This window comes from Vulpes vulpes, chromosome 11 (genome assembly GCF_048418805.1).
Source record: "Vulpes vulpes isolate BD-2025 chromosome 11, VulVul3, whole genome shotgun sequence".
In the NCBI taxonomy this organism is placed as follows: Eukaryota; Metazoa; Chordata; class Mammalia; order Carnivora; family Canidae; genus Vulpes; species Vulpes vulpes.
This window is the reverse complement of record NC_132790.1, coordinates 73,108,471-73,133,731: the sequence shown is the minus strand read 5'-3', so window position 1 is coordinate 73,133,731 and position 25,261 is coordinate 73,108,471. Positions and strand designations below refer to the sequence as shown.

The following is a 25,261-nucleotide window of genomic DNA, read 5'->3' as shown; positions in this document are numbered from 1 at the left end:
GTATGGGCTGAATATAGAACTAACTATTGCAATATGCGTTGGGAAACCTTACAAAAACAATGCAAACTACTTTTAAATTTAGGTTAAGACCCACAATTTATCTTTAGAAATACCATTATTTTGCTAGATACCATAACTTCTGCTAGATCCTCAAATTATGCTCCATCTATTTTTTTTTAAACAAAATATTTAGATGATAAATTGGGTAGATGCTCTTTCCATGCAACCTCTTCACCTGACTATTCCTTTATCTGGGCTTAGCCAAATAATTGACTCTAACCAATAAATTAGTACCCTCCTATGATTCTAAAAAACTGCCTCAGTCCTTAAAAATCTTATAGTAAAAATCATACAGTTACACTTTAGAAAAAAGATAAATAAAATTTTAACAATCAAATTACCTGTTTTCTCATTGTTCAAGGGACAACCTCTTTTAACATATTGTACATATTTTGTCTTATTTTTATAAGTGGGTTTGTATCTTTAAGTATAGCATGTGTAAGAGAGAGACAGAGAGTGAGATGTTGTATGTTCTCTTCATTTTTCTGGTTAAAGTACTCTTTAAATTTCTCAAAAAGCTTGATTCAAGTCTTTTCCAAACTCTTTTAAGTTTTTAACACTATTTCTACCTCTTTGCCCTCAGCAAACAACCTCACCTCTAATATTGAGGAATAAGAGGCCATTAACTGGAAATTCAACTTTCTTGCATGTACAAATTTCACATCTACAACTCTTCTCTTCTTTGCCATTTAGTTAGAGTGGGGAAAATGTTGCTTTTCCTCTCCATTGATGATCTTTCCAGTGAACACATTCTCAGGAATTGCACTGTAACAATTGTTCTTTCATCTCCCCTCTTTAATATGTTTGTCACATTGATATTTAACTTTTCCCCCCAAATGTAGAGAATATTGTTTCTATGGCTCCTCAATACATATTTAAACTACTTAAAACTCCTCAGTTCATGACTGGTAATCAGCAATTTCACAGTTTCTTCCTTTAACCTCAAGTCATAGGGACCTACCCCACTCTGTTTATCGACTAATTATTATCCTTGGACACCTATAAAATATACAGTGTATTTGTGTTAGAATTTTTTTTGCCTCTGATCAGAGCCAAAACCATATTATCAGATGGATATGGAAATGTGATATTCATGACTAGTGAAAAAAAAAAAACTAGATGGAGATTTTGGCCCTGATGTAAGACCAAATGGACTTGCTAACACTTTGCACTATTATCTTTTTTTTCTTTTCTTTTCTTTTCTTTTCTTCTGTATTGCATAGGTTGCGAGTGCTAATAAAATATTGAATCAAGGGATACTAGGGTGGCTTAGTGGTTGAGCATCTGCCTTTGGCTCAGGTTGTGATCCTGGTGTACTGGGATCAAGTCCCACATTAGGCTCCCGGCAGGAAGCCTGCTTCTCCCTCTGCCTGTGTATCTGCTTCCCTGTGTCTCTCATGAATAAAGAAAATCTTAAAAAAAAAAAATCTTGAATCAAATAATGAAATTAAACATCCTTGCTTTACTCTCAATCTTGAGAGAGAACATTTCTTTCACCGCTATTTAGGGTATTAGCTGTAGGCCTTGTATGTGCCTTTTTTTTAAAAAATTTTTTTTAGGTTGATGATGTTTCATTTCATTCCTAGTTTACTGAGAATTTTTATCAGGAATTTTGTGAGTTTTTTTGTACTGCTTTTTCTGTACCTGTTAAGATGGTTACTCTCCTTTTTCTCTTTATTCCCTAATGTGTTAATATGGTGAATTATGTGGCTTAAGTTTTTGTGTTAAATCTATACTGTGTTTAAGGGATAAACTATTTTTGGACATGATCTAAAACCTTTTTTTTAAAGATTTTATTTATTTATTCATAAGAGACACACACACACACACAGAGAGAGAGAGAGAGAGAGAGAGAGAGGCAGAGACACAGGCAGAGGGAGTAGCAGGCTCCATGCAGGGAGCCCGACGTGGGACTGGATCTTGAGTCTCGAGGATCAGGCCCTGGGCTGAAGGCGGCGCTAAACTGCTGAGCCACCCGGGCTGCCCTATTAACCTTTTTAAAAATATTTATTTATTTATTGATGATAAACATGAGAGAGAGAGAGAGAGAGAGAGAGAGAGAGAGAGAGAGAAACAGAGATATAGGCAGAGGGAGAAGCAAGCTCTGTGCAGGGAGCGCGATGTGGGACTCAATACCGGAACACTGGGATCATGCCCTAAGCCAAAGGTAGACGCTCAACCACTGAGCCGGCCTGGCGTTCCTGATCTATTAACCTTTTTATGTATTGTTAGATTCAATGTCTAATATTTTGTCAAGGAATTTCTTGCTTATGTTCATGAGGGATAGCGGTGTGTAGTTTTCTTACTATATCTTTGTAAGATTTGTCAGAACATATCTAGGATCATAAAATTAAGTGGATTGTACTTATCTTCTGTTTTCTGTAAGAATGGTACGGAGTTGGCATTATTATTATTTTTTTTAATATGTGTAAGAAGTCCTGGGCCTGGGATTTTCCTTGTGTGTTTTATAATCTTTTTGTTATCTGTAGCATCTGGATTGATAACTTTTTCTTTTATTCTTCCTTTTCTAGATTCTTATATTAGAATTTTATATTGATCTGAGATCTTCTTTTCAACAAAATTGTCTAATGAGTACCATTTTCTTTCTAAAAACTGCTTTAGCCAAATCTGACATTTTGATTTATTTTCATCTAGTTCAATTTTTGTATAATTTTCTTTGTAATTTTGTCTTTGTTTCATAGGTTATTTAAAAGTTTTAAGGTTAATTTTAAAATACTTGGCAATTTTCCAGTTTTTAAATTTTAAAATACTTGGCAATTTCCAGCTTTTAAATTTTAAAATACTTGGCAATTTTCCAATCCTTTTAATTTTTTTTTCCTAGTTTATTTAATTCTATTTTGGTCATAGAATACATTTTAGTATTGTTTCACTCCTCTTGAGTTGATTAAGACCTCTCTATAGCCCTGAACATGTATGGTTTATTGGGGTGTTAGTGCCATGTGCATAAAAAGAATGTGCAGTCTGCTGTTGCTGAGGATGTTGCTCCACATAGGAAAATTAGATCAAATTTATTCTATTTATTTACACTATTGATTTAGTAGTTACACATCTTTGTTTAATTTTTAATGGTTTTTCTTGGGTTCATCTATGTATCTTTAACTTTAAACCAGCTACCTTCATGTAATATTATTTCACTTTATGTATAAAAGAGTATATTTCTATTATCACTTTTTGCAATTGTTAAACAGTTTACTTTGAGGTATACTATAAAGCCAACAATCACAATTTTTGCTTTAAATAGTCAATTATATTTGGAAGAGTTTAAAAATAAGAAGATATATGAGTTATATCTTTCCAAACTTTAATGATTTCCTGCAATTTTTATTTGTGTAGATTCAAATTCCCATTTGATACCATTTTCCTTGAAAGACTTTCTTTTTTTAAGTTTTTATTTAAATTCCAGCTGGTCGGGGATCCCTGGGTAGCTCAGAGGTTTAGTGCCTGCGTTTGGCCCAGGGTGTGATCCTGGAGTTCCCAGATCGAGTCCCACGTCGGGCTCCCTGCATGGAGCCTGCTTCTCCCTCCTCCTGTGTCTCTGCCCCCCTCTCTCTCTCTCTAGGTCTATCATAAATAAATAAATCTTAAATAAATAAATAAATAAATAAATAAATAAATAAATAAATTCCAGCTGGTTAACATACAGTGTAATATAGTTTCAGGTGTAAAATGCAATGATTAAGTACTTGCACACATCACAGGTTGCTTATTAAAAGTGTAAACCTTAACCTCCATTAGCTGTTTAACCTATCCCTTAACCCACCTCTGTTCTGGTAATGATTCTGTTTCTTGATTTGCTTCTCTCTTTTTTCTTCTTTGCTTGGTTTTTTGTTTCTTAAATTTCACATATGAGTGAAATCATATAGTATTTGTCTTTCTCTGACTTATTTCACTTAGTGTAATTCTCTCTAGCTCCATATATGTCTTTGCAAAATGACAAGATTTCATTCTTTTTTATGGCTGAATAATATTCCATTGTATATGCTAAACCTTCCTTGTCCTTTCATCATTTGACAGACACTTGGGTTTCTTTCTTTCTTTTTCTTTTCTTTTCTTTTCTTTTCTTTTCTTTTTCTGTTCTTTTTTTCTTTTCTTTTCTTTCTTTTTTCTTTTCTTTTCTTTCTTTCTTTCTTTCTTTCTTTCTTTCTTTCTTTCTTTCTTTCTTTCTTCTTTCTTTCTTTCTTTCAAGATTTTATTTATTTATTCATGAGAGACAGAGAAAGAGAGGCAGAGACATAGGCAGAGGGAGAAGCAGTCTCCTCGAGGGGAGCCTGATGTGGGACTCAATCCCAGGACTCTGGGACCATACCCTGAGCTGAAGGCAGATGTTCAACCACTGAACCACCCCAGCGTCCCTAGGCTGTTTTCATAATTTGGCTACTGTAGATAGTGCTACTATATTGGAGTGCATGTATCCCTTTGAATCAGTATTTTCATATTCTTTGGGTAAATACCTTGTAGTGTGAGCACTGGATCATAGGGTAGTTCTATTTTTAACATTTCTGGAACCTCTAAACTGCTTTTCAGAGTGATGCACCAGTTTTCATTCCCACCAAGAGTGCAAGAGGGTTTCCCTTTTTGGACATCCTTTGCAGAAACCTGTTATTTCTTGTATTGTTGATTTTAGCCATTCAGATAGCCGTGAGGTGAGATACCTCATTGTAGTTTTGATTTGCATCTCCCTAGTGATAATTGATGTTGAGCATCTTTTCGTGTGTCTGTTGGCCATTTGTATGTCTTCTTAGGAAAAATGTCTCTTTGTGTCTTCTGCTCATTTTTAATTGGATTATTTGTTTTTAGGGGGGGTTTATAGGTTTTTTATATATTTTAGATACTAACCTTTTATCAGATATGTCATTGGCAAATATATTCTCCCATTCTATAGATTTCCTTTTAGTTTTATTGTTTCCTTCATTGTGCAGCAGCTTTTTATTTAGATGTAGTTCCAATAGTTTATGTTTGCTTTTGCTTCTTTTGCCTCAGGAGACATAACTAGAAAGATGTTGCTGTGGCCAATGTCAAAGAAGTTATAGCTTGTGTTCTTTGTAGGATTTCTAAATTGTTTTTGGGCTGCCATTTAGGTCTTTAGCACATTATGAAATTATTTTTGTGTATGGTTTAAGAAAATGATCCAATTTTTTTCTTTTGCATGTTACTGTCCACTTTTGTTGAAGAAATTGTCTTTTTCATGTTGGATATTCTTTCCTGCTTTTTCAAAGATAATTGACCATATAATTTCAGGTTAACTTCTGGGTTTTCTATTCTGTTCATTGACCTATGCACTGTTTTTATACCAGTACCATACTGTTTTGACTACTACACCTTTGTAATATAACTTAAAGTCTGGAATTATGATGTCTTCAGCTTTGCTTTTCGTTTTAAAGATTGCTTCAGCTATTTAGAGTCTTTTGTGGTTCCATACACATTTTAGGATTGTTTATTCTAGCTCAGCAAAAAATGCTGTTGGTGTCTTGGTAGGGATTATGTTAAATCTGTAGTTTGCTTTGGATAGTATAGACATTTTAACAATATTCGTTCTTCCAATCCATGAGCATGGAATGTCTTTCCATTTCTTTGTGTTGTCTTCAATTTCTTTCACCAGTGTTTCATAATTTTTAGAGTACAGATCTTTTACTCTGTCAGTTAGATTTATTCCTAGGTTTCTCAGTGTTTTTGGTGCAATTGTAAATGAAATTGATTCCTTACTTTCTCTTTCTACTGCTTCATTATTGGCATATAGACATTCAACAGATTTCTCTAAGTTGATTTTGCACCCTGTGACTTTACTGAATGCGTTTATCAGTTTTAGAAGTTTTTTAGTGGACTCTTTCAGGTTTTCTGTATATAGTGTCATGCCATCTGCAAATAGTGAAAAGTTTATTCCTTTCTTACCAATTTTATTTCTTTTTGTTGATTGCTATGACTGGGACTTCCAATAGTATGTTGAATAAAAGTGGTGAGAGTAAACATCCTTACCTTGTTTCTGACCATAGCAGAACAGTTCTCAGTTTTTCCAAATTGAGGATGACATTAGCTGTGAGTTTTACATATATGGATGGCCTTTATTATGTTGAGGTATGTTCCCCCTAAACCTACTTTGTTGAATATTTTCATCATGAACGGATATTGAACTTTGTCAGATGATTTTTCTGAATCTATTGAAATGATCATATGGTTTTTATATGCTCTCTTATTGATATGATGTATCACTTTGATTTGCAAATACCAAACCATCCTTGCAACCTAGGAATAAATCTCACTTGATCATAGTGAATGATTTTTTTTATGGTATTGTTGGATTTGGTTAGCTAGTATTTTGTTGAGCATTTTTGCATCTATGTTCATCAGAGACATTGGCCTACAGTTCTCTTTTTTTGTGGTGTCTATCTGGTTTTCGTATCAACATAATGCTGGCAATGAATTTGGAAGTTCTCCTTCCTTTTCTATTTTTTTTTTGGAATAGATTGAAAAGAAAATAGGTATTACCTCTTCTTTAAATGTTTGGTAGAATTCATCTGTGAAACCACCTGGTCCTTGACTTTGGTTTGTTGAGAGTTTTAAGATTACTGATTCAATTTATTTGCTCATTACCAATCTGTTCAACTTTTTAAATGTCTTCCTGCTTCAGTTTTGGTAATTTGTATTTTTCTAGGAATTTATCTTTTCTTCTAAGTTTGTCCAATTTGTTGGAAAATAGTTTTTGTAATACTCTCTTATAATTATTTGTGTTTCTTTGGTAATGATTGTTATTTCTTTTCTTTCATTTGTGATTTTATTTATTTGGGTACTTTCTCTTTTCTGTTTGATGAGTCTGGCTAGAAGTTTATCAATTTTATTAATTTTTTTCAAAGAATCATCTCCTGATTTCATTGATCTGTCCTATTGGGTTTTTTGTTTTTTTTATTTATATATCATTTACTTCTGCTCTAATCTTTATTATTTCCTTCCTTCTGATGACTTTAGGCTTCATTTTTAAAATTTTTTCTAGCTTCTTTGGGTATGAGGTTAGTTTGTGTATTTGAGATTTTTATTGCTACTTGAGGTAAGCCTGTATTGTCATATATTTCCTTCCTAGGACCACTTTTGTGGCATCCCAAAAGTTTTGGACCATCATGTTTTCATTTGTTTCCATGTAATTTTTAAAAATTTCTTCTTTGATTTGCTGGTTGACTCATTCATTGTTTTGTAGCATGTTGTTTAGCTTCCATGTATTTGAGGTCTTTCCAGATTTTTTCTGGTTGTTGACTTCTAGTTTCATAGCATTTGGTCAGAAAAGGTACATGGCATGACTTCAATCTTCTTGAATTTGTTGACGTCTATTTTGTGGCTTAACGTGTTTTATTATGGAAAATATTCCATGTGCACTTGAAAAGAATGTGTATTCTGGTATTTTAGGATGGAATGTTCTGAATATATTTGTTAAGTCCATCTGGTCCAGTGTTTCATTCAAAACCATTGTTTCCTTATTGATTTTCTGTTTTGATGATCTGTCCATCAATATAAGTAGGGTGTTAAAGTCCTCTAGCATTATTGTATTATTATTAATATTCATTTCTACTTATTATTAATTGTTTATGTGTTTGGGTGCTCCCATAGTGAGTGCATAAGTATTTACAATTATTATATCTTCTTGATCGATTGTTCCCTTTATGACTATATAGTACCCTTGTTTGTTTCTTGTGGCCAACTTTGTTTTAAAGGCTAGTGTGTCCTTAGAAGTAATACTACTCTGGCTTTTTTTAGATATCCATTTGCATGATAAATGTTTCTCCATCATTTCACTTTCAATAGGCAGGTACCTTTAGGTCTAAAATGAGTCTTTTGTAGTCAGCATATAGGTGGGTCTTGTTTTTTATCCAACCTGACAGCTTATGTCTTTTGGGTGGATTGTTTAGTCTATTTACATTCAAAGTAGTTATTGATAGATATGTATTTGTTGCCATTTTATTACTTGTTTTGTATTTGTTTCTAGAGATTTTCTCTGATCCTTTATTGTCTTTCCTTCTTTCACAGTTTGCTGATTTTCTTTAGTGATATATTTGGATCTCTTTCTCTTTTTTCTTCATGTATTTATTAGTGATTTTTATATATGGTTACCATTAGGTTTGCATATGACCTGTATGTAGCAATCTATATCAAGTAGTAGAAAAAGACTGTTAAGTGACAGTCATTTAAATTTGAGCCCATTCTTTTCTCTTCTCCTCTACACAATTAGGTATATGTTATTATATTTTATATCCTTTTTGTGTGTATGTGTGTGTGTGTGTTTGTATGTGTGTGAGAGTCACTTGACTGAGTCACAGAAATATTCATTTTTATTTGCTTTTGTGTTTCCTACCTTTATATTGTCACTTTTGGTCTCTCCTTTCCACTCAATGGGTTCCTTTTAATATTTCTTTCAGGATTATTTAGTAATCATGAACTCCTTTAAATTTTGTTTATCTAGGAAGCTCTTTATCTCTCCTTCTATTCTGAATGATAGCCTTGCTGGATAGAATATTCTTGGCTATAGATTTTTCTATTTCAGCACTTTGAAAATATCATGCCATTTTCTTTTGGCTTGCAAAGTTTCTGTTGAAAAATCTTCTGCTAGCTTTATGGGATTTCCCTTGTAAGTTTATTACTTGTTTTGTCTTTCTGCTTTTAGAATTTTTTTCTTTATCACTATATTTACAAATTTAATCATAATATGTATTGGTGTTAGCCTGCTTTTTTTAATGTTGATGGGAGTTCTTTGTGCCTCCTGGATTTGGAAGTCTGTTTCTTGCCCCAGATTAAGAAAGTTGTCAGCTATTAATTCAAATAAATTTTCTGCTTCCTTTTCTCTCTCCTCTTCTGCTGAAACTTTAATAACATGAATGTTATTACTGTTGATAGAGTCACTGAATTCTCTAAATCTATTCTCATTTTGCATAGTTCTTTCTCTCTTTTGTTCAGCTTCATTGCTTACCATTACTTTGTCTTCTAGGTCATTAATTAATTCCTCTGCTTCTTCTGGCCTGGTGTTCATTGCATCAAGCCTATTCCTAATCTCATTTATTGCACTCTTCATTTCTGATTGATTTTTTTTTTAACTCCGTCATCTCTGAGGTGGAGGTCTCACTGATGTCTTCTATTATTTACTCAAGTCCAAAGAGTATCCACATAATAATTGCTTTAAATTCTCCATCAGAATGTTACTTATATCTGTTTTGCATAGCTCTCTGGCCGTGGCCTTATCTTATTCTTTCATTTGGGATAAATTACTCTGTCTCTTCATTTTCTTTAAGTCTCTCACTGATTCTCTGTGTTAAAAAAGCCAATTATAACTCCTGCTCCTGAAAGTAATGTCCTTCTGAAGAAAAGTACTAAGGTGATAATCTATAACTTCTACACTATGCCTCCATGTATTATAAGGTCTTTCAACTCTGGCTGGTAGGCATGCAAATTATTCCTAAACCAATGTGAGCTCAAAGAGTTGTTATATCTACTCCTATATCTTCCTACTCCTCTTTTTCTAGTGTTGAATAACCCCCCCACTACACAGATATACATTCATTTAATACTCCAAGGGTCCTTCTTCAGAGTCTCAGCACTCTCTCTCTCTAGATATAGAAATTGATTGATGGAGAGAGAGAGATCATCTCCTTCTCTATTTCTCTCTTGTGTACAACTCCTTTTTCTCTAATACTTTGCTCTATAAGTTCTAGCTAATTTGGCCTCCCAAATTCCAGTCTCTGTCTCCTCATTTGAGTTCTCCCTCACTCTGTTCTGGCTTAGAAACTGCCTTCAGGCAGTAATCTGGTATAATCATGGGCCCACCTTGTTGTTTCTCTTCTTTCAAGGATCACAGTCTTGTAGTGCTTGCTGTCTGATGTCTGAAAATCATTATTTTCTACACTTTGTCTTTTTTGATGCTTAAGTGACAAAGGTAATTCCTATTTATTCTGTGTTGGCCAGAATCAGAAGTCTCAATATAGTATTTTATCAGAATTTTTTCTACTGTAATATTTTATAATTTCCACTGATTTTTTTCTCCTTTACTCTCAATAGTTGGAACAATATTTTATAAATCTTTTGAAAGTTTGAATCTATTCTGTCTACTTTTTTGGGCATTTACCCTAAGTAATTGTGGCTCATATTTGTTTTTTTTTTTACCTATCAATTTGTTAAATTTACCAATATTTATATTTTCATCCAAAAGTTGAGAGTTACTGTAGTAAGTCATTTTTTCCTTCTGGTTTTTCTACCTACTTACCTTCTCTGCCATGGCTGACATTGTATTACTCTCATCTAGAATTTCAGATATGTATTATAGCTGGTATACATTTTTGGTCTTATTTGTTTAGACAATAGTAAGCATGACACGTTCTCATATTTCAGGGTATCCTCCTATACTTGTTTCTCTCCTTCCCAGGATATTTCTAATAATACTTTCAAGGAGCATGATTGTGTGATGTAATTTCTAAAAGTTTGTATGACTGAATATAACATTATTTGACTTTCATTATTACATGACTACTTTTCTGAATCTAAAGTTGTTTTTCAATTTGTTTTATTGCATCACCCTGAATATGTTACTTCATGGTCTTCTTTATACTGCATTATTGCTAATTTTTTTTTGGTTCTGTGATAGGTATTACATTATTACTTCACCAACATTTATGGTATTTTGTCTTTGTATTTGATTTTTCTTTTAAACTTTATAGTGTCCAAGAATGGCCTTTAAAAATCTGTTTAGTTCAGCATTCCACTAACCCTTTCATTCTATAGTTGTATATTTTTCTTTCTTTTCTTTTTTTAAAAATATTTTATTTATTTAGAGACACAGAGAGAGGCACAGACACAGGCAGAGGGAGAAGCAGGCTCTATGCAGTGAGCCTGACATGGGACTCGATCCCGGGTCTTCAGGATGGCACCCTAGGCCAAAGGCAGCACTAAACCGTGAGCCAACAGGGCTGCCCAATATAGTTGTATATTTTTCTATAAAAACACTTACATCAGTGATTATTTCCTTCAAATAAACATAGAAATATTGAGTCAAAAGATACCTTCTGAAGTACTGAAGGCAAAACAGATACTAATGGAGTGGATTAATTTGAGTTTTCCCTCACTCTGCAACAGGTGAGAATGATACTGCCTTGGTCTCATTAAAAGCCACTCCTAGAAAGGGGAACCCTCTTGTACTGTTGGTGGAAATGTGAACTGGTACAGCCATTCTGGAAAACTCTGTGTAGGTTCCTCAAAGAGTTAAAAATAGAGTTACCCTATGACCTAGCAATTGCACTACTCAGGATTTACCCCAAAGATACAGATAAGATACAGATGCAGTGAAAAACTGAGACACCTGAACCCCAGTGTACATAGCAGCAATGTCCACAATAGCCAAACTGTGGAAGGAGCCTTATTGTGCATCTAAACGTGAGTGGATAAAGAAGATGTGGTATATGTGTGTGTGTGTATATATATATATATACAATGGAATATTACTCAGCCATTAGAAACGATGAATACCCACCATTTGCTTTGACATGGATGGAACTGGAGGTTATTATGCTGAGTGAAGTAAGTCAATCAGAGAAGGACAAACATTATATGGTTTCACTCATACAGGGAATATAAAAAATAGTGAAAGGGAATAAAGGGGAAAGGAGAGAAAGTGAGTGGGAAAAATCAGAGAAGGTGACAAAACATGAGAGACTCCTAACTCTGGGAAACAAACAAGGGGTAGTGGAAAGGGAGGTGGGTGGGGGGATGGGGAGACTGGGTGACGGGCACTGAGGGGAGCACTTGACAGAATGAGCACTGGGTGATATGCTATATGTTGACAAATCGAACTCCAATAAAAAATATACCAAAAAAAGCCACTCCTATATGGAAAATTTGTTATGAGCATTGGTTGATATTGGGTGGTAGGAATTCTCCAGTGTTATCCTGTGTATTGTTCCCCTATCCTGCCGAAGGGCCTTATTCTAACTTTGCTTAATGAAAAGCAATTCCATCTGTGATCTGGAAGGTTATTGACTAATATTTCTAAAGTCTGGTCCTGTTTAAATTTTTAATTTATTTGGGGATTTTTATGAGTAAGTTGGTAGGGATATGGAAAAGGATAAAATCAGGCAATGCTAGCATTTTACCACAAGAGTCTGGAACTCTTAAAATACCTTTACCTCAGACTTATATTCACTTTCTTCTAGATTCTTTTCATGCATTATCTGGATAGCCGCTGTCTTTTTCTTCCCAAGCACATTTCTGCCACCTTTTCTTTTGGTGGAATACTCTTTCTCCATATGCTATAATAATGGTAATTAATAGATATATCTCCCTTTCACTCCAGCCCAGCCTGCTTCACGTAGGGCTTGAACACTGTCTCAGACCAAATCTAGATTAATGAAATTCTCTCCTGGAATTTGAATCTTGAACAAATTGGTGAAAGAATTGAAAGTTGTTGAAGAATTTTGGAGAGGGCCTTGTTCCTGTCCTTTCAAGCCCTGTTTGTATAAATTATCTTTAATCTATGAACTACCCACTGTCCTTCCACTAAATTTCCCTTTTTTTCTTAGCCTATATAAGTCAAAATTTATTGTAGTCTCTCAGAGAGGAAAATATTCTGATAAGATTTTGTATGAGTTGACTGCAGGAAACAGATCCTCAGAGACATGTGCAATGTTTTTTTTTTGGCAGAGATAAAATGAAAGACATTAAGACTTTCATTCATTCTTAAGGAAGTAAATTAGCATCCTACAGTACACACTTCACTATCAGCTAATTGTGTTATGGTCTGTCATCATCTGAGATCTTGCCTATAGCTCTAGGATGCCAGGTATATGCTACTAGGAGATAATTTGATGGGAATGATTTAGGGAAAAAAATCCTAGATTAAAGGAAGGGAGAAGAAATGTTGGGAAATATCAGGAAGGGAGACAGAACATAAAGACTCCTAACTCGGGGAAACGAACTAGGGGTGGTGGAAGGGGGGAGGAGGGCGGGTGTTGGAGGGGAATGGGTGACGGGCACTGAGGTGGACACTTGACGGGATGAGCACTGGGTGTTTTTCTGTATGTTGGTAAATTGAACACCAATAAAAATTAATTAAAAAAAAAAAGAAGCTAGATTAGAAGTTAGAAATCTAGTAATGGTTATGAGAATTGGACAGGGTTATATAAGATAGTAGCATTAGATGAAGCTGGATTGGAAGGTATATAGGAAGTCTCTGTAAAACGGTATTAGTCTGCTCAGACTGTCATAACAAAATGCCACAGGCTGAGTGGCTTAAACAACAAAAATGTATTTCTCAAAATTCTGGAGGCTGCAAGTCCAAGATTAGATTTGTTGGCAAGCTGGATTTCTTTTGGGGCTTCTTTCCTTGGCTTATAGATGGCTACTTTCTTTGTGTCTTCACAAGGTCTTTCCTTTGTGTGTATTCTTAGTGTTTTTCCATGTCCACATTTCCTTCTCTCTTTTAAAATTTTTTATTTGCAGATACCGGTGTGGCTCAGCAGTTGGGCATCGGCCTTTGGCTTAGGTTGTGACCCCTGGTCCAGGAATTGAGTCCTGCATTGGGCTTCCTGTGGGGAACCTGCTTCTCCCTCTGCCTATGTCTCTGCCTCTATTTCTGTGTTTATTATAAATAAATAAATGATCTTTTAAAAAATAAAGTTTTTATTTAAGTTATAGTCAACATATAGTGTAATATTATTTGTAGGTGTACAATATATTGACGCAGTACTTCCATACATGACCTGGTGCTCATCACAAGTGTACTCCCTAATCCCCCATCACTTATTTTAACAGCTCCCCCCACCTCCCTCTGGTAACCATCAGATTGTTCTCTATGATTAAGAGTCTGTTTCTTGGTCTGCTCCTTCTCTCTTTTTTTATACTTTGCTCATTTTTTTGTTTATGAAATTTCACATGTGAGTGAAATCATATGGAATTTATCTTTCTCTGACTTTTTTGCTTAGCATCATACTCCCTAGCTCCATCCACAGCATTGCAAATGGCAAGATTTCATTCTTTTTTGTGGCTAAGTAATACTCTATTATAGGTATATACCACATCTTCTTTATCCATTTATCAATTAAGGGACACGGGCTATTTCCATAATTTGGCTATTGTAGGTAATGCTGCTATAAACAGGGTGTATGCATCCCTTTGAATTAGTATTTTTGAATCTCTGGGTAAATACCTAGTAGTATAATTGCTGGATCATAAGGTAGTTCTATTTTTAGCTTTTTGGTAGGCCTTTATGTTTGTTATTGTTTATTATGGTTGTTCTTAATTTCCCCCTTTTATGAGGATACCATTTAAATTAAATAAGGCCCATTCAGATGTCTCATTTTAACTATATCATCTCTTCAAAGGCCTGGTCTTCAAATATAGTCACATTCTCAAGTACTACTAGTTAGGGTTTCAACATATAAACTGTTGGGACATAATTTTTAATATTTTTAACCCATAAAAAGTATAGTCATTTCAAAAGAAAAACTTAAAAAAACAGGTTTTATTTTGGGATTTAATGTTGAGGTTGTTATACCATTAGAACAAATTGTCCACAAGTGGATTTATTGAAGAAAAAGTTGGCCAAAGTCTGCATTCAATGCTTGAATATGGATTAACTACTGTTATAAACTTGTTTGTTGAGATGGGTAATGCCAACCTGTATCCAGCATTAGCCTATCCCAAATGACCTTTGAGAGCCAGAAATACGTAATAGCATAATCAATAGTAAAATATTTTATCTCTGTCCATACACTATGAATTGCAACTGGGCCCAGAAAACTTTACCTATAGCTTTGTCTAAAGTGGGCTTTCCACTGCTGGGCATCCTGGGAACAATACATGATGGAATAATCTGGGTCAAAACAGCTACAGATACCAAGAAGACATAGATTTCATAATATATAGTCAGGAGGTATAGTACTCTGATCTCATTGGCTTTGTTCACATTTACTCTGTACACCAGTTCAACAAAGTGCTGGCATATAGAAGTTGCTCAGTAAATGTTTGTGGAATAAATATGTGGACTATAATAATATCCAATAATATCTAATATTTAATGAGGGCTTATAGTTTCCCAAACCTTTTCTCAAGTTTCTTATCCAAGTATCAATGTATATAATCACCAAAACATCTCTCATGGCATTGGCATTGTTATTTTTCCCATAGTCCAGATAAGGAAAAATGATTTGCCCAGTATCATCTCCCTGATATCTGGTACAACTCGGACTTGAATCCAGTTTAAGATAGATCCCAGAACCCATGTTATTTAATACTATAAAAATTCTTTTTAGAATTTCTAAAAAGAAAATCTGGACTTTTATCTAGATGATTACATTCCAATCATTTACGCTAGAAAGTGTGATAGCTGAAGTCAGGATTTATAAACATTTCTGTTAAACTGCAGTCTGGAAAGAGAAATATTGGTGAATTGGTGACAAGGACTATTTTTGGGAAAAGTTATGAACCTTTCAAAATGAACTAAAGGCCTGAAAAGTATCTGTACCCCATGTGAATGCTTAACCAAATATCTCTAATGTCTAGTTGAGACTAGCAATCCAATGGACAAGAAAACTTTTTTTTTTTTTTGAAAACTTCTTGATTAGAGTCCATTTCTATAGTCACCCCACTACCTGCTTAGTGCCCTCATGAAAACTTCATTTAGTGTGGCCGTAATAAAAAAGTACAATGATCCAAAACCAAATTTTTACTTATCAGTGCTGGCCTGGTGAATGCAACTATTAAGTTCCTAAATTGTCAGCAGAAGCAGTCAACCCTGAAGTTGTGGAATGGTGCAAATACCTGAAAGGAACCAGCTTACACCCCAGTAAACTGAACCTCTATTGTCACAGGAAAGACAGTATAGATTTTTTTTTCTTAGATTCTTTTTTTTTCTAGAGTAATAGGTTTTCTATTTTTCTGTTAGGTCTTTTTTTGTTCATCTCCCATTTTTCTGGACTTAGCACTTATTGCATTACAATGATGAAATCAGTGTCTTTCAGAAAATACCTAGCAAACTGAAAGATGTACAGTAGATAGAAGATCTTTGTGAGTTTCAGTACTCATGTACATCATGACCCACAGATAGCTGGCCTTATAAAATGGCTCAGTGAAAGCTTAATTCCAGTACCAGCTGGGAGATGTTATTTTGTCAAGTAAAGGAAGGTCATATGTACCTGAAACAGCAAAACGAAATTTGTTGCTATATTTCCCCTAGCCAAAATATATAGATCTAGTAATCATTGATTAGAGATGGGGTGGTGCTTTCAGATTTATACAAAATGACCCACATTTTAAACATTTAATCCTGTCCTCATGAATTTGGTGTCTGTTGGGTCAGAGGTCTTAGTAGTGGAGGTTGAATGGTTCTACCAGGTGCTATATTCTTGTGACCACAGGATTGGAAGCTGAGGCTACTATTTGGTCATTGTGCACAAAAGAGGGCTAAGGCATTGAGAGTGGTGATTTACTGTAAAGAGAAAACATAATTGCTTCCAGATACAAAGGGTAAGAGAATATGGTTGGAACCCAGATATTCTTTATGCTTCTCCTTGTACTTTGAATCCCAGTGGATACTATACAACTTCATGTAGGTAGTATCACAAGCACCATCCCTGAGGCATGATGAATATTTGGGTCAGACCTATATGCAAAAACATCTGAATAACTAAAGGACTGAGTAAAGGATAGATAAATATAAAATATGTTGCAAAGAAAAAAAAGGTAAAAAAAAATTCACTGCAGCCTTGTGAGCAGTTGACCAAAAAGAGGTTGATCAAACTAAGATCAAATTATACTAGTATATTCCTGCTTGCCGTAATGTAACGTTCCTTTTTTTTTTTTTTTTTTTTTTTTTTACATTTGACTACTATCCTATCCCAGTCTTTGGGTGGTAGTTACATTTTTTCATGTCACTTGTAGATTGCAAAGTAACAAAATGGAATAGTGTTGAAATTAGAAGAGAGACAGACATCAACTGCAGAACCAGTTGTTGGAGTCATGTGCAAAAACTGTACAGTCCTGTGGAGGTTTCTTTGGGGATGAGGATGAGTGTTTGGTTACCTAGCATTACTTCCTCTTTTTTTAGTAATAACATATTTCTTTCTTCTTTTTTTCCAGGACCACACATTCTTTGTTTCATGAGGTCCCTGCAGAATTTGCAATCCTCTGGCACATGAAGCAAGTGAGGCCAACCAAGTAGGGAAAAGACACCTGAAAATGGAACTCTTAAGAGGGCAATACAAGGTTGCAAACAGTTGAAGCTCAGGCCTTGTGGCACCCTGAGGAAACTCCCCATTATATGCCCCAGTTAGTCTTTGTGGTTTTTAATTCTGTTCTTGCTGAGATCTTACATTTAACTCTTTCTAGGAATTTGTGAGCTTCCCACCCAGTAGCCTTTCAGTAAATTGTGTCTCCACTTAAATTAGCCCATTTCATTTTCAATACTTAGGATCAAAATGTCTGATATCTCTTGGCAATAGAATATTTCCCAGGGTTAGGTATAGTCTGTATAGCCCAGGTAGTATTCATTATAAGACTTTCTTTTCTATGAAACCATTTCCCAGTGACCATCCACTTCTTTGTTCCCAAAGAGCAATTTTTTTTTCTGTATTTTGCCTTGTATGCTCATAGCATTTTTAAAAATCTTGTAGGTCCTCTTTATTTTTTTTAATTTAAATCCAATTAATTAACATATGTTTTATTGGTTTCAGAGGTAAAGGTCAGTGATTCATCAGTCTTAATATGATATCCAGTGCTCATTATATCACATACCCTCCTTAATGTCTATTTCCTGTGATTAAGAGTCTGTTATGGTTTGTCTCCCTCACTGACTTTGCTTGTTTTATTTTTTCCTCTCTTCCTCTATAATCCTGTTTTGTTTCTTAAATTCCACATATGAATAAGATCATATCATAATTGTCTCTCTCTCAATTATCATATGGTTTCACTCATATATGGAATATAAGAAATAGTGAAAGGGACTATAAAGGAAAGGAGGGAAACTAAGCGGGAAAAAATTAGAGAGGAAGAGAAACCATGAGAGACTCCTAACTCTGGGAATCATACAAAGGATTACACAGCGTAGGGGAGTGGGGAGGATGGAGTAACTGGGTGACAGGCACTAAGGAGGGCACATGATGAGATGAGCGCTGGGTGTTATACTATATGTTGGCAAATTGAACTTAAGTAAAATATTTAAAAAAATAATTGTCTTTCTCTGATTAACTTATTTCACTTAGCATAATATCCTCTAGTTCCATCCATGTTATTGCAAATGGAAAGATTTTTTTTGATGGCTGAGTAGTATTCCATTATGTATATGTACCACTTCTTTATCCATTCCTCTTTCAATGGGCATCTCGGTTCTTTCCAAAGTTTGGCTATATGGACATTGCTGCTATAAACATTGGGGTGCAGGTGGCCCTTCAGATCACTACATTTGTATCTTTGAGGTAAATACCTATGGTGTAATTGTTGGGTCATAGGATAGCTCTATTTTTAACTTTTTGAGGAACTTCCATACTGTTTTCCAGAGTAGCTACACCAGCTTACATTACTACCAACAATGTAAGAGGATTCCCATTTCTCCACATGCTCACTAACATCTGTCATTTCCTGGATAGGTAATTTTAGCCATTCTGACTGGTGCAAGGTGGTATCTCACTATGGTTTTGATTTGTATTTCCCTGATGCCTACAGTGGAATATTACTCAGTCATCGAAAAGAATGAAATCTTGCCATTTGCAATGACATGGATGGAATTAAAGGGTATTATGGTAAGTGAAACAAGTCAGTCAGAGAAAGAAAAATACCACATGATTTCACTCATATGTGGAATTCAAGAAACAAAACAGATGAACATAAGGGAAGCAAAGAAAAAATAAAATAAGATGAAAACAAAGAGGGAGGCAAACCATAAAAGACTTAACTATAGGAAACAAACTGAGGGTTCCTGGAGTGGAGGTGAGTTAGGGGATGAACTGTGTGATGGGCATTAGGGAAGGCACTTGAAGTAATGAGTACTGGGTGTTGTATGCAACTGATGAACCACTGATCTCTACCTTTGAAACTAATAATACAGTATTTGTTAATTAAATTGAATTTAAATACAAAAATTTTTTAAAAAAGGAAAAAGGCTCTGGTTTGGCAATGTAGTTTCAACACAGAAATTTATTAGAAGAGCTTGATAGAAGACATCAGGAAACATTCCATGTTACTGTGAGTGACCACCTAGTCAATACACAACTAGTCACCCAAACTACCCCTGAGATGATGTCAGAACACACGGAGATTTATTACTAGAATAAACAATTCTTCTAACATTGGTTGAAAGCTCTCTAAGCAAACTCAAACCATTTATGGACTATAAGAGCCAGGTAGAAAAAAATAGCTTAGTCTAGGCATATATTTCTAAGAGACCATGGGTAATGTGGTGAGATGATATGGAACTTCGTTTTACACTAATTTGTATAACATTTAAGAAGGTTTTATTGATTTCATGTGTCTGATTTTGCTTCATTGAGACCAAGGTTCTATAAATGGGGGTTTCTGTGTTATTGAACAGAGTGAATCAATAGAAATTTCCCTTAAAATACAGAACAATCATATTAACAAAGTTGCTAGGTCCACTTCTTATATAATGTTTCTATGAGTTTTACATTCAAAAATGGAATCCCAATTTGAACTAGCTTCTTTGTTCAATAGACAGCATGAGCAATAGTTTAATTATAATACCATGGGACAACCAATTTTTTTTTATTTAGTTTTACTCTGAAACACTCTGGAAACAGTTTTTATCTATTAATACTTTTTAGAATTTGAGGGAAACAATGAACAAGAGGTTGGGATTTTTTTTATTTGATCTTAAATTTTTTATTTCAGCCCTATTCTTGTTTAAAGTAATTCAGAGTATTTGTATATCATTGTTGTATGTTTGCAAAGCAATCTTGATAATCAATAGTTATTTCATTCAGTGCCTTGGTAGCAAAGATGTGTTGCCCTATACAAATTAAAATCAATGTAATTTTATGCAATGAAAAGAGCTTTAGAATCAGCTCTAGAATCAGAACAAACATAACTGGGCTCCATTACTTAATAACTGTATGATTTGAGTATGTTACTTTACTTGACTAAGTAAAGTGTGATGGGCATTAAGGAAGGGTTAGAGTTAGCAATCAACAAAGGGAAGATTTTTTTTTAAGCCTATTAGAGTTTTGAAAGGATTAAATAAATAATTTAAAAAAACAGAAGCAAAGCTATAGGTCAGAGCAATAGCTGATTAAAATAAATTTACTTTTCATGTTGTTTTCTAAGAGAATGATGACAGGTAAAACAAAAGAAAAATCCAAGATCAGGGCAAGTAGATGAGAGAGGAGCCCCTTTTTACTGTAAGGGAGAATAAAAATGTAGAACCACATTTTAGGTTTTCTCATATAATGGAGAAGCAGTAGGGAGAACAAGAGCCCCTTTGGTCACAATAAAGTAGAAATGACTGCCAGTCGGCTGTACCTTGCTTGACTTCCCGGAATTCTCACATTGTGCAAGAGCTGTGATACTCCCTTCAATGCCTGTCTGAATATTTCTTGACATTTGTTTTATGAAATATGATTTCTATTCAAAAGGTAGAAAATGTGATTAATGTATTTCCTTTTAGCTTCATGCTTTGAGGAAGAACCCTTTTCTATATAACATTAAGAAAAATGAACTTCTGAATTTTTAGGTGATGGAGCTTTCTCTATTCTAATATTTTAAATAATTAATTAGGTTAGTAGTAATGTAATCCTTTAAAAAATCAAATTTACTAAACATCTATGCAGGTTTCATCTTTTGTTTAATTTGGTGTCTTATTTTTTCTCATTTAGCCTATATCCTCATGATCTTTGGCATTTATAATAGTTCTTTATTGTTGCTTAAACAGAGCACCACAGTGTGTTAAAATAGCACAAATTTATTATCTTATTTTTGTGGGTTAGAAGTCTGATATAGGTCTCACTGAGCTAAAATAAAGGTGTTTTCATGTCTATATTCGATTCTGGAGGAACCAGTAGCAAGAAAAGATTTTGTCCCTCACCTTTCTCAGGTTCTAGAGACTGTCTGCATCCCCTTGGCTCATGACCCTCTTTATCCATCTTCAAAGCCAGCAAGGGTGAGTGGAGTCCTCATATAGCAACACTGTGACTTCTGCTTTCTTGTTCTTCTTTTAAGGACTTGTAAGATTATATTTTGCCTATCCAGATAATTCAGGATAATATCCCAGTCTCAAAGTTCATAACTTAAATATCCCAGTCTCAAAGTTCATAACTTTATCATCTTTGCAAAGTTTCTTTTGCAATGTAACATAACATATTTACAGATTCCAGGGATTATCATGTGGATATACTTGAGGGACAATTCTGTGAAATAGTTGCCCTTTGTTTTCTTTCTCTTTCACTTAACCTATATTTAAGAACTCTATATTTTATTGTGTGTTAATTTAGTGAATTACTTCTAAATGCTATCTGGTGTTCCTTCTTGTATATCCACTGTATTTTACTTATCCATTTCCCTGTTTACAGTGTAGTTGCCAACACTTTCTACTGCCAACAAAGCTATTACAAACAACCTCATGCATATGCCTTGGTAATCAGCATGGAAGATTTCTGGAGTATATATATATTCAGGAAAAAAATTATTGGGTAGAATATTACAACCAGGGATCCGTGGGTGGCGCAGCGGTTTGGCGCCTGCCTTTGGCCCAGGGCGCGATCCTGGAGACCCGGGATCGAATCCCACATCGGGCTCCCGGTGCATGGAGCCTGCTTCTCCCTCTGCCTGTGTCTCTCTGCCTCTCTCTCTCTCTCTCTCTGTGACTATCATAAATAAATAAAAATTTAAAAAAAAATTTTAGAATATTACAACCAATTGCAAACACTTCCTGTTATTTGATTTTATAATTTTTTGCCAATGTCATAGATACCATCTGGTTTTTAATACATGTTTTAATACTCTTCATTTCAGTGTAACACATACAGAGCATGGTACAGATCATAAGTGTACAGCTCAATTACCACAAATTAAACATACTTGTGCAGCCAACTCCCCCAAAACACAAGTCTCTACAACCTCCCCCTTTAGGTTATTATCTCCTCCAAGTGTAGTAATTATTCAGATTTCTACCTCTATGAACTAGTTTTTATGTAATCTAAATGAAATCACATAGTATATTTTTGTTTGTCACTTGGCTTCTTTCACCCATGGAGATTTTTGCATAGATTTATGTAGTTGTTCATTCTCATAGGGTTTATGTTTCTAAAACATGGTGAACACCCAATAAGCAGCAGCTGTTGCTTCTGTGAGCTCCTGTGTTTCCCATTTCCTTTCTCTATTAGCCCCTAGATATGCAGCCCCTGAAATGGGGCTCTTAGACAAACTGCTTTCATTTAAAAGTTCAAATTCATTGGCGGGTTAGTTCAGACCCTGCCAGCATGTATATTCATTCCGTATAGTTCAGCTTCCACATCAGGTACTGTTAACTCACATGAACTGTTGTTCCTGTTGCCTGAAATAACTTATCTGCAGTATTAAATTCCTACAAATTTATAGTGTAATTTATTTATTTTACCATAGATGTACATTTGTGTTTCTTTAGCATATTATGAATTATGCTATGATCTACTACATTTTTATCCCAAAGATACAAATGTAGTGAACCGAAGAGATACCTGCACCCCAATATTTATAGCAGCAATGTCTAAAATAGCTACAATGTGGAAAGAGCCAAGATGTTCCTCAACAGGTGAATAGATAAGGAAAATGTGGTATACATATACAACGGAGTATTAGCCATCAGAAGGGACGAATACTTATTATTTACATTGATGTGGATGCAACTGGAGGGTATTATGCTGAGCTAAATAAGTCAAGCAGAAAAAGACAATTATCATATAGTTTTACTCATATGTGGAATATAAGGAACAACACAGATGATCATAGGTAAAAGAGAGAAAACTGAATGTGAAGTCATCAGAGAGGGAGAAAACCATGAGAGACTCTTAACTGTAGAAAACTAACTGAGGGTTACTGGAGAGGGTGTAGGTAGGGGGATGGGGTAATTGGGTGATGGGCATTAAGGAGGACATGTGATATGATGAGCACTGGCTGTTATACCCAACTGATAAATTTATCAAACACTACATCTGAAAAAAATGAATTGTGCTATGATAGAAATACTGGTAGATGACCTTTGCTGAACATATATATGCATTTTTAATGGGTCCAAATCTGGTTATCAGAATTGATGAGTCATATTGAGTGAGTTTGTTTATCTTTCACAGATATTATCAAAATGGTTATATAATTTTATTCTCAGAATTAGTGTATAAGAGTCTTAGTTGCTCCACATTCTTGTTGACAACTTTGTCTCACTTTTCCATTTTTCCATTCTGGTAGATGTGTAAAGGTATCTAATTGTTCTTCTAATTGCCATTCCCATGATGACTAATAAAGCTGAACACTTCCTGTATGTTACTGGGGATCTGGATATCTTGTGAAGTAGTTCTTCAAGTATTCTGCCCTTTTTAAAATTTGATTGTTTGCCCCTCCTTACTAATTTGTAGTAGTTATTTGTATATTATAAATATGAATTGCTTTTTTGAACAAATGTATAACAAATATTATCTCTCTAACACTGTAGCTTGATTTTTCACGTTATGTAATGACAAGTTGATGGATATTACTACTTTAATGTAGTCAGACTTAGTTTTTCCTCCAAAGAAAAGGATTCAAGATCCAGTTTGAAGTGCTTACCTCTGGGGCGCCTAGGGGCTTATATGGTAAAGTGTCTGCCTTTGGCTCAGGTCATGATCTTAGGGTTCCTGAGATCACCCCAAGTTGGGCTCTGTGCATGATGAGGAGGAGTCTGCTTCTCTCTCTCCCTCTGCTCTTCCCTCTGTTCATGCAGTACACATGCTCTCTCAAATAAATCAATAAATTCTTTTTTAAACAGTATTTGCTTCTAAATATATTATTGTTTTATCTGTCACACTGATACCTATTATCAATCTAGAATTGATTGTTTTGTTTACTGTAAGGTTAGGGATCAAATACTCCCTTTGATTTAGCACTGTTTCCTGAAAAGGCCTTATTTAACCCAATGTATTATAGTGTCACTTTGGTTATAAATCAGGTGATTCTGTACTTGTACAGTGATGTATTCTGGTCAATAATGTTACTTACTTTTGGTATCAAAGTTCTGCCATCATCATAAAATGAGTTGGGGATTATATACTATTTTTTTACTCTCTGGAAGATGTGATATAAAATTAGTATTATTTCCTTATTATACATGTGGAAGAAATCAGCTCTGAAACCCTAAAACTCCAGAGATATTTTGAATATGTAGGTATGTATTGAATATGTAGGTACTTACTACAGATTTTAATTATTTAAGAGATCTTGGTCAATACAAACTTTCTACTTATTTTTATGCTGGTTTTGAAAAGTTATATTCCACTTGGAATTTGAATATTTAATATCCTTTTTCAAGTTTGTTGGCATAAATTTTGGGTAGTAGTTTACTAATATTTTATTATTTGTAGGATCTTTTTTTTATCCCCCTTTCCCATCTAAATACTAATATTGTGTCTTTCTCTTTTTTTGGCCTCTCTTACTACAGATTTGTCTATTCTGTTAGTCTTTTCAAAAGCCATTTTTAGGAAAAAATTTCTTTATTGCATATATGTATACATTTTGATGAATTTCTACTCTAGTCTTTATTATTTTCTACTATCTACACTGGAGGAAGGAGAATTAATTTGCTGTTCTTTCTTAACTTCTAAAGATATATATTTAGATTTCTGATTTTCAGTTTTTCTTCTTTTCTAATACAAGTTCCGTCTTAAGCAGAGGTTTAGTTGTATCCAATGTTTTGGCATATCTTTTTTCTCATTCATTCCGTTTAAAATTCATTCTAATTTTCCTTGACACGTGGGGTATTTTAAAGTATATTGCTTAATTTCCAATTATTTGGAGACTTTTAAAATTATTTTATTATTATTGATTTTTAGCTTAACATTAATGTGGCAGAAAATAGTTTCTGAATGACTTCAAACCTTTAAAGTTTGTCGAGTCTGGCTTTTTGACTCAGCCCATATCCATTTTTGTTTAATGTTTGATATACACTTGGCAAATAACAGTGTATTCTGTAATTTTCTTGCTGTGCTTTATA

General features: G+C 34.3%; 1 long non-coding RNA gene across 1 annotated transcript in view; it reads left to right on the top strand.

The window, feature by feature from the left end:
- Window positions 1–21,937, top strand: part of LOC140594453 (uncharacterized) — a 640,333-nt gene extending 618,396 nt beyond the window's left edge. Inside the window, exon 4 of the long non-coding RNA XR_011995251.1 lies at window positions 17,176–21,937. This is a non-coding gene — a long non-coding RNA (uncharacterized lncRNA). The remainder of the gene's footprint in view (window positions 1–17,175) is intronic.
- The last annotated feature ends 3,324 nt before the right edge of the window (window positions 21,938–25,261 follow it).